Below are 10,520 nucleotides of genomic sequence, written 5' to 3'. Positions count from 1 at the left end.
AAAGTTATTTTGCCATTGGGCAGAAAATATAAAGTGAAAGAGCCTCATCGTTGTTGTTTTTTGGAGAAGACTATTCAACAGTATCAATTTGATACCCTAAATACAGTCAGCCCTTTGTATCCACGGATCCTTTATTCATGGATTCAACCATCCATAGCTTGAAAATATTAAAATGATATATATACATTCTAAAAAGCAAATCTTGATCTTTCCATTTAATATAAGGGGCACCATATTACTACGCTATTGCATTTAATGGGACCCTGCCTGCTGTAAATCGTGGAAAATATTGTCCCCCCCCCCCCAAAAAAAAAAAAAAAAAAAAAAAACACAGGCAGATTTGCCTCTCTGTTCCTGATCTGAGTGTTGCATCTGTTTTTTTTTTTTTTTCATTCTGTTGATTAAACTATTGTTCATTTCCACCAAGGAAAATGTCTGTCCACTATTAACCATTTGATGATCCTCTTGTCTCTCTCATGCTACTGGTGCATGAAATCAATTGGTTATGTGTATGGTGGCTATACAATGAAAACATATGTTCTGCATTGTGCATTGTCAGCTTTAATTTTCATGCCAAGGTGCAAGTATCTGAAGAGGAACTAATGCATTCTTATTTGCAGCCAGTGTATTGCATCTGACTTAATACACATCAACAAATCAGTCAGTGTAAATGAAAATGTTTAAAAAAGAAAAGTGGGATCTGTATGAGTCACTTTATGCCACTTATTAGCATGGTACAGATTAATGTCACTTCAGTTTATCTGCCCTCATAATCCCCAAGCCTCCATTTCATGAAAAGCAGTCCATAATGATAGATACCTGGATAGTGCTTCCATCAAAGAATTCTCTGTATACCGTCTCTGATTCACTGGGCTGAAAGCTTATTGACTGGCCAAGCTTAACTTGTTGATAGAATGTGAACCATTTATAACCTGTGGTACACTGAGATACACAATTCCTTTCTCACCCTGAGAGAAATCCTCCCCAGATTGACATCTGTTGTTCAATAGGTGCCTAATGAGCTCTTAAGAAACTGTTACCAAAAATTAATGAGTCAAGTCACAGCTACAATTACCATACCTCCTTGCATTAGATTGCCATGGACTTGTGTCTAGGGATTAAGTTACACCACAAAGACTGCTACAGCTGTGTAAAAGTGTTCCAGGAGGCTTCATTTCCTCTTTGCTTATGTATGAATCAGGGAACATGAGGTATGAAAAATCTGTTTGGTGCCAATCTCTTATGTGCAGCTTGTAGCTGTGATGACACCACCAAGATGGCTGCCACTTGGAAAAAAACAAACCTCACTACCTCAGTATACATTGGACTGGTTTTATTGTACAGGATCTCATTAGGAAAGCATTTATATTCTACAGATCTATAGTCTCCTTACAGCTTAAATTTTAAGTGGGAGAAGGCAATTATACAAAAAGTGGAAAATCTGAGTTTGGATTACAAACATTATTTTAGAAGTCTTGTGCGCAAAAATATGTTGAATGAATAGGTTCTATCATTTATTTACTTCTGCATTATGCATTTTATTCATACATTTTAATCATTTTTTTAAAAAAAATGGCAGACGAATAAACCCATTTCATGCCATAATCATCCTGTAAGGAGGCATCCTGCAATTACTGCCCTTTTTCATTGTTGTACTTTTAAGTGCTTGGTTTATTTCCATTTATTCTTTGGCAGGACAATTTGTTCTACATGCAATTCAGAAAAATGTTGAAGGCAGATGGATAACAAATATCACACTGGAGGTGGAGGTAAACAAATATTTAACTTCACTTAACCCTGTAATAATATTTCCTTGCTAGATATGGGGAGAGAGAAGGCTTCTGGTTTTGTTCAAAGTTTTCATTCTTGTGTTTGTGACTCTTTTTTATAGGTTGCTCTTTCGGTTGAGTAACTATTATGGAGTAGGGGCTGCCTGTGAAGAAGTACAGACATACTTCCCCTGTCCATTCCCATTACAATGCAAATTACAGCACAAAGTATGTGGTAGGCCAAGTATCTTCTGGGTATAAAGTTTCTCTTTGTAACACACAAGCATATGATCAACTGCAAGCAAAGAAAAGAAAGCAATATATGGGACAAATATTTGGGACAAATACCACCACTTGGAGGGGATTTTTCTCCATACATATATTTTGTTGTTTGGATTTTTATTTTATTTTTTAAAAACCCTCCCTTTTTTGCATACCAATCCAGACTAACATGACTATGGCGGGATACAACCCGATCCACTGCTTTTCCTGGCCTCAGGTAAGTGGAAAAATGCCGCTTCTCCGTGGTCTGGAAAGGGCTGTCCTTGGGGCCTCATGCCCCAAGGACACCCCGACAGCAGCGGGGAAAGGGAGAAAGGGGCTGCTTGGCCCCTTTCTCTTTGTATCGCTGGCGTGGCTGTTTAAAGGCTGTGCCAGCGATGCACATAGCGGAAGGAGCTCCAAAACGGAGCTCATTCTGGTGTCGCTGAAAGGGCGCCACAAGCACCCTGCAGTGGCACCAGGCCGTCACATCCACACTGTGCTGTTTGGCAGCGGCACGGCCGTGATGTCATAATGGTGGTGCCCATGTAGACAGGGCACCACCATTACAATGCTGCAGTTACGTGCTAGGGTTGCGGAGTGTCTGGAAAGGATGCTCCGAGGCAACCCTAGCATTTATCCAGGCCGGCGCTTTGCACTGGTCTGGATACCGCCTCTGTCTTTGACTTCAAGAGAAGTTATATTAAACTTGGCATACAGATTTTTCCAGTTCATTTGTAATACTGTTGGAGACTTTTGTCTGTCTCAAATGTCTTAAGGTCAATGCATTTATTTTTGCTTGCTCAACTGAATGTGTTCCTGTAATATAACTTTTCCATTTTTTCAAACTACTAGGCGAATCACAGCCTGGCAGGGCAAGGAAGCAAGCCAGGGCAGACATTTATGTGACAAGAGAAGAAAGTGTTTTGGTGGTTCCATTTAACTGTCACTGAACAAGATGGCTGCACAGAAAAGAAGTTCTTGATCTCTGTCAGTAAAATCAACAGCTGTCAAATGTTAAAATGGCTGCTAGCATTTCCTGATGTCATCACCAAGTACTAAAAAGAGCAGGGCACAGCAAAGTAAGGTTCCCACTTAAACAATTATTTTAAACTGTCAGAGGTTACATTGCCTCTCCTGTCCCTTGAGACAGAACACAACATCTGTTCAGATCCATCATTGCAGTCCATATTTCTGAGATCCTAGCTCAGGTAAGAGCCATGAAGACTAGCACAAATAAAAATAAAGACCCATCATAAGATGAAAACAATGCTATTATTATAGCAACAAAGCTCTCTAAGGCACGATTAGAGGCCTACCAGCAAGAGGAAGTGAACCAAGGCTTAAAATATAAAGCTTTGATCTGGAGCAATTATGAATTTGGGAATTCCTGAGTAAGGAGACTGGCAGGATGCACTAGCCCTCCTCTAGAAATAAATAGCTACTGTCCTTTCAAACAACCCCTCTTCTTATATTTTTCCTGTATATCAGGCCCACAATCTGAGGTTCTTATCATGCTTCAGCAGAATAAAAAGAAATAAATGTTCTGTGGCCCCAAAACTGAACATTTACTTCTCTGTTTTAAGAAGAACTGATACAGACTTTTAAATATGAAGACAATACAAATGCAGCCTATGTTGCAGGAGGTTTGCTTCATTTTTCTCAAGGCCTATTGAACTCCAAAATATATACTATCACAACTATTTATGCTATTAAAATATATCAAATCCTGTTCTTTTAGATCCTTTTTTTGCACTGAAAACATTAAGCAAAGGAGGTGCAATACTCAGGAGTGTTCTCCCAGGTGATGCTAAAGAAAAGATATCCCTGGACATTCAGTCAAAGTCAGGGATAGGAATACTATGAGACATCTGGTAACTTCACAGTATATTGTTTATCCCAGCAAAAGAGATTACATATTATACTCCAGAGAACCTTATCATGATATTCACCTGATCATTCTGTCTTGGCTAATAATCTCCAAGATTTGCAATAGGAGCATTTGGAACATTGATTGGAACTACCTTGTACTGTATACTCCTCAGCCAATTGAACATACTTGCACTTGGATACTACATACACTTGTTTAGAATCACATTTGAATCGACCAGATAAGTACAGAAATTCTCCCATACTTTATTGATAATTTTTTCCCCTGAAACCTCATCCCCTCTGCCAAGTAGTTTGGGACACCATGGTTACAAGGTGGTTTTTATCCGTTATTTCATGAATGAAAAAGTGCAGGTCGTTAGTTTTTTGTGGGTTTTTGAGGCTATGTGGCCATGTTCTAGAAGAGTTTATTCCTGACCTTTCACCAGCATCTGTGACTGGCATCTTCAGAGAAAGTGCAGGTCCATTTTCACTCTTAATTTACAACTAAAATGCACAATGCAGGTTCAAACAGGTACAGAAATCTCCACATATTAAACTCAATTTCCCATCAACTCCAGCCACCCACCTGACCAATGGTAAGGAAATATTGCACCAGTAGATAATCAGTACCCAGAATGTCAAACTTTCCCCATCCTGGTGTACAAGTTCGTCTGAACACTTTTTTCGACACAAAAGTGTCAGACCTTTCCAAATCCTGGAAGCTCCAATTAATGCGATTCCCCAAATCACTAATCTATATTTTGAAAGAAGGAACTGGCAAAGCCACCTCTGAGTGTTCCTTGCCTAAGAAAACCCTGTGAAATTCATGAAATCACCATAAGTCAACAGGTGACTTTGAGGAGCGTGCACACACATTGAGAAAGAATAACTTAACACTGAAATAGAAAGGTGAAAGCCCAAGAATGGTGTGACAGGGAAATTCTCTCTCCAGATGCCTCAGTGACAAATTTCTAAGCTGTTTCTATTGCTTCACTTCTTTCCATCTCCAAGGAATTTCCTGTTAACACAAACAAATAATGCAACTCAATAATACCCAACCAGATAGACATGGATGTACTAAGCTAATTCAAAAGTAGGTAGATAGCAGCTGCTGAAATATTATAGCTGTTACCTTTGTGCAGCGAGTCATTAATTCCTTGTTATTTACACTTTCATATAAAGACCTGACAAGTATTATCCTGTCTATCAACAGTGCAGAAGTGGTCTGTGTATATCTGACAAGGTGCAAGTGTTAACAAGCACCTAGAATGAAATTATCTCACTTCAACCAGAAATATTTCAGTCATACAGGCCTCAATAGTGTTGACTTTTCTCACTTTGGAATCAAGAACCAATTCCCTCTTTACAGATTGATTAGATACAGTGTTTTTCTTAGTTAATTTATTCTTGTTTGTGAATGTGTTATGTTGTGCCATTTCCACTTATATATTAAGAACCAACTGTTTTATGTTGAAGCATACCATAAGTCTTTATTTGCGCCTTTTAAAAACCTACTTTGCATATAAATTGATATGTTAATATACTTCCTATTTTTTTAAAAAAATTCTGATTGCAGTAGTGGATCAGCAGCATCCCATTCCCTGAGATTTTAGGGCCATAAGCTAAGGCCAGGGACTGAGTGAAATCAGTACAGAATTTGAGTAAAGCATGGTAATAGAGCAACCCAGAGAAGTGAGGGACATCACTGGACATTCAGCCAGGGAACCCAGGAGTTGCAACAATCATTCCCATTCTATCACAGTTTTACCTACAGCATGCAATCTGTTTTTCCAGACCTACACTGCTGCTGGGCATGTGGAAAGCACTACCATCTTTCAGGGAGTTCCACCACCACCACCACTGCTGCCATTGGTTGTACAATTTAAAAAGCTCACAAGTTGCATTACTATTGTCCCATCCCTTGCCCATGAGAATAGCCCATGGGTTCAAATGCACATACCATTTATTTCTATTCTCTTGCCCTTGGCCCTGGCTTATTAGTGCCCTTACACTGTAAAAGCACAACATGCATAAAGACCCCCTAATTGTAAGAAGAACAGCAAGGTACAGCTCCATTATACCTGGGCCCCACTGGCTGGTGAGAGTTTCTCCCTTCATTCTCCCTTTGTTTTGCTCTAGCTTCTGAGTCTGAGAAGAGCAGCCATGCACAGCTACTATGTGCCTCAGCCCCAGGGGCAGGTGAGAGACAGCCCATATTCCACCAGTGACTGCTGTGGCCTCTGAAGGTCCCAGAAACAGCCTGGAACTGCTGGACTCAGTTCCTACCTGGACATCAGATAGTAAGCCTGAGGGCAGGAACAGACAAATAATAATAATAATAATAATAATAATAATAATAATAATAATAATAGGTTTTATTTATATCCCACCCCTCCAAAAAGGATCTAGGCTGGTTACAATATAATACAAAAATACAATACATAACGCACACATAACTAAGAATTATATAATCCTCCTATCCCCCCTATCTTAAAGCTAGATGATAACACTATAAAATGCAGATAAAAAGAATTAAAATAGATCTAATTGAAGCGAGACATCTTGGGGCAGTCAAGGGCAATCATCAATATAGCGGGGAGGTCAGTCAGGGAAGGCCTGACAAAGAGAAAATTTATCTAATCAAAAGCCACTCTGGGAATCTTTGTGCTTGAGGAATAGGACATAGATACTGAAATCAGTCAGTCAGTCAGTCAGTCAGTCAATGAATATGATGTGGCTGATTTGGAGTAGAAGGAGATGGGTGGCCAGGCTGTAAAATTGCATACCAAAATTAATATCTCTTTCTCCAATATTTTTCACCCAGAGATTTATCTCTCTACCTGGAGAACTGGAGAAGCACAGCAATTCCCTGAGACTTCAACTCGCTTCCTGAGACTTGGCAGCCCTATTGCTTGAACTTTGCCATCCGTTTGCTTCTTGAAGAAAGTCTGCCCCTCAAATTAGTTTCCTCAGTTTCATAGAGAAGATTTTTTCAGGGTAAAGTGAACTGGGGGAAGGCAGATAAAACTCACTTCCTACTCAATCCCCTTCACCTTCAACCAGAAGGATTAGCCTGTGACCAGTTTGCTCACTGGATGGGACATAATCCACTTCAGCCCCAAATGAGCTTTCAGTACAATGTATTAAGAAGGTAAAGAGTCTGTGCTTTCATTTTTGGGTCTGGAATTACTTGCTTTATTTTACAAAGGCCACAACCACCTTTTGTTGTGTCCTTCACCAGCCTATAATTCTCTCAGTCAGTTTGACTATCTGTAGTATTTTAGGCCAATCTGTTTATCTTCCCTTCTGTTTACTTTCTCTTTCATGCCCTCAGGGTGACAGATTTGGCTGCTAGAAGAGTATTCATTTGTGATTTGTATTTGCATCTCTTTATTTTTTAGGAGAAAATTTTATGGCATACGATCTGATGTTAAAGCTTTGTGTGTGGGGGGGAGGGAGTTACATGGAATTGCTCCTTTTACAATAGCTCAAGTTGTTTCTGCCATTCTTTGTTATCCTAAAGGTGTTTCTAGATGAAGGATTCCTCATACTAGCAATTAGAAAGCACTGTTCAACAGGGATGAAAAGAGTATTCGTAATTATTTGCTCACAGGATGAAAAATAACTTTTCCAACAGTCAGGAAACCCCATCATGTAAAATAGTAGACCATCAAAAGTTTGGCATAATGTTCTCCAAGTATTCCTGTTACAGAGAAATAATGATTTTTTTAAAAAGGCGGTTTTTGTGTGCATAAAACCTGTTTTCTTTCCTGTTCACTCCTTGTTTTAAAGAAATGCCTCTCCTGGGCTTAAAATGGTTGGGGGGGGGGGGGGACAAATATAGTAAAAGGATGTTTGGGGGCAAAAACATTGGGGCAATGGAAACAGACCTGTGGGCCACACTCCCACAGAGAGAGTAAGAATCTTTAAAGAGGGAGTAAGAATCTTTACTTTATACAATTAACTTTGACCCTGTCTGAATGGGCCAAATAAACTGAACTTCCCCGGTTCTCTTGGTGGGGAAATTGGATGAGACAAGGTCCAATCCCCGAGTCTGGTGTGAACAGTCCGGATGACATCTGGGCCATTCAGGGCCAAACTTGGGGTGTAACATTTTTACCGTGGATTCTAAAGACTCACCAGTTGCTCCAGATATTGAAAGATATGTGTATAGGTGAAGGAATACAGGTACTCAAGGCCTGCTGTAGTGCTCCACAAGTACATAACCTATACAGTCTGAACAATTAAGAACTGCCACTCTGTGGAGAATATGTGTCTGCCTGCCCTGACTAGAATGGAGATACAGTAGTAGTAAATGCTTTGACAAGGTAAAGGAGAAGGATCCTAAAATGGAGAGATGACCATGAAAAGTGGTACAAATTAAATGATAATTAAAAGCATATATGCTATCAAATTACAATTTGTTTTGGGACAGTTCTATATATTCTTAACCTCATGAGACAATCCACACTTATTTTAACAGTGCACCAAAATTTGTAACAGCAGAGATAATCATTAATACCTTTCTGGTAATTCACAATTGTGTGTCGCTGTTGTATTTACAAACCCATGGAGATTTATATTAATGATTCTTAGCAGCAAACTGCAGTTTTAGTTAAGCATTAGATACATTGTTCAACAATAGTCCTACATTTCTATTTCACTTATAATGGCAACATGTAAAACAAAACTCTAGGGAACGTTTATTTTTAAAAACCCTCCAAAATACAAAACCACACTGACCTATTAGTTATTAGTCTCTTTTGTTAAAGCACTTCTTTGCAAGGAAACCATTATTGTTGCCAGCTAAGATGTCAGTGTTTCTCTAAGCTCTTCCAGTGTTCCAGTGTTTTAACTTTCAATATCCTTTTTAACTGTCCAAGAACAAATAAAATTAATTTGCTTCCCAAATTCTCATTCTAAAACCGATTATAACAATTACCTGCCCAGTCAGTCTGTGTCATTGAGTACAAACAAGTCTGGCATAAAAATCAATTTTATTATCCTTAATTTTATTTTAGACACCTAATTTGTTTTTGTATTTGATACCTTTAGGCAAAAGCATAAAAGACTGCTGATCTCTTGGTTTTTTCCCCCTTCCCCCTGCAGGGAGTGTAATTGGACACTATCTGATCCACAGCTCTACTAGTCTAAAGAATTCAGAAAAGAAAATTGAGATACCAGACTTTTAAAAAAATGAATGTATTTAATGTATTTATGGTTAACTCGTGACTATAATCAGAAATAATTACATGAAGATAAAAATGTGAAGGAAGGATTAGCAACTAGTCAGCTTCATCCTGCATACAGTTATACTAATGTTCTTAAATTTGCTGAATTGCTACACCACTGTACCATGGGTTTGTCAAGGTCCTACTCTAAACTGGTTTGATGCTATATACAGAGGTCATTAGGGCCAATGACTGTACACAGTCCAAAACATTAAAATTCCCCAAAATTTGTTGAGCTTTGGAAATGTGAGGGCTTGATGCCTATAGTTTCAGGAGTTCTCAAAGCAAAGAGAGTCTTAACAAGACCATGCTCATGGAAACAGTGCCTTGGAAGCAGTACCTGTTGAGATGGTGCGACTTCTTCCATGTGGCTGTGTCAATAAATGACAGCCATTTTGCATGGATGGTTTTAGAGTGCATTTGTCTGTGTTCCATATAATCCAAGACTGAAAAGGTAATTAGCAACATCATCAACCAAAGGATACAAGAGGTGTGTGAGGCATCCATTTAACACTCACATGCACTTTTATCTAGAAATATCCTAAATTCAAACTGTGTTAAAGAGTCCTCTGGTGTAAAGCTCCACAGAACTGAATAGACCTGAGACACAATATGTAGTAATCTTGCATTCTTATATCTGTGTCTGTTTCCTTTCCAGGCTGTTTGGATTGTTTTCTGTCTCCTTAGGGTACATTTTAAAAAATGTTTTAAAGACTATTATTACATTATAATTCACAAAACATCCAGCCAAGAAGGGTTTTACTTTGTTTAGGGGAAATATTTGTTGGCCTGTGTTCTCACAGAACAATAACATGACTCCAGAATTAATAGCCAGTGGCATAGAGAAAATATGAACTTTTGTGTATTATGTGAAGCTGTTACACTCGATCAAGCAGATATAATATTCTGTGTTGGCGACCTGGCTGAACTCAAGAAGGTGACACATCAGTAGAAAAGCCAGGTTTAGTCATTACAGTTTGAACTATTTATTATTAAAGAGTGTCATTGTCTTCATCTCTAGCCAGGAGGCAGTTTTCTATTGTATCAAATTCTTCCTGGTTATTGAAATACTTAAAGCCAAAGTTAAGATGTCTTGTTTGATGAAAAAAACTGAACAAATCAAAATGATTGCAATTCTTTAGAACATAGCTGCTGAGTACAAACAACAAATGTCTCTGTTAGCTTGTTTTTCAGCTTTCTTTTTTGTCTACTAACTGGATCAATGCAACCTATATTTAGTGGAAGAAAAGTGTGGTTTTCAGTTATTTATTTGGTTCAGGAGTAGTACGGACATTGAAGTCTATACTTTTGGAATGGGGGATGGGACTAGCAACACTGGATGTTATGTTTGCCAACACATCTCTTGGTATCACCATCTGCTTAGAGC

General features: G+C 38.7%; 1 long non-coding RNA gene across 1 annotated transcript; it reads left to right on the top strand.

Moving 5' to 3' along the window:
- Positions 1–1,612: 1,612 nt before the first annotated feature.
- On the top strand, positions 1,613–7,669 carry LOC149310978 (uncharacterized). The gene is made up of 4 exons (XR_016281593.1): positions 1,613–1,769; positions 1,892–1,997; positions 2,886–3,112; positions 6,727–7,669. It is a non-coding gene; the product is annotated as an uncharacterized LOC149310978 (long non-coding RNA).
- The last annotated feature ends 2,851 nt before the right edge of the window (positions 7,670–10,520 follow it).

The sequence above is a fragment of the Sceloporus occidentalis genome, unplaced genomic scaffold, assembly GCF_023333645.1.
Source record: "Sceloporus occidentalis isolate IW3139 unplaced genomic scaffold, rSceOcc1.0.p SCAF_6, whole genome shotgun sequence".
Taxonomy (NCBI): Eukaryota; Metazoa; Chordata; class Lepidosauria; order Squamata; family Phrynosomatidae; genus Sceloporus; species Sceloporus occidentalis.
The sequence above is the reverse complement of the archived record's forward strand: the minus strand, read 5'-3'. Positions and strand labels throughout refer to the sequence as shown.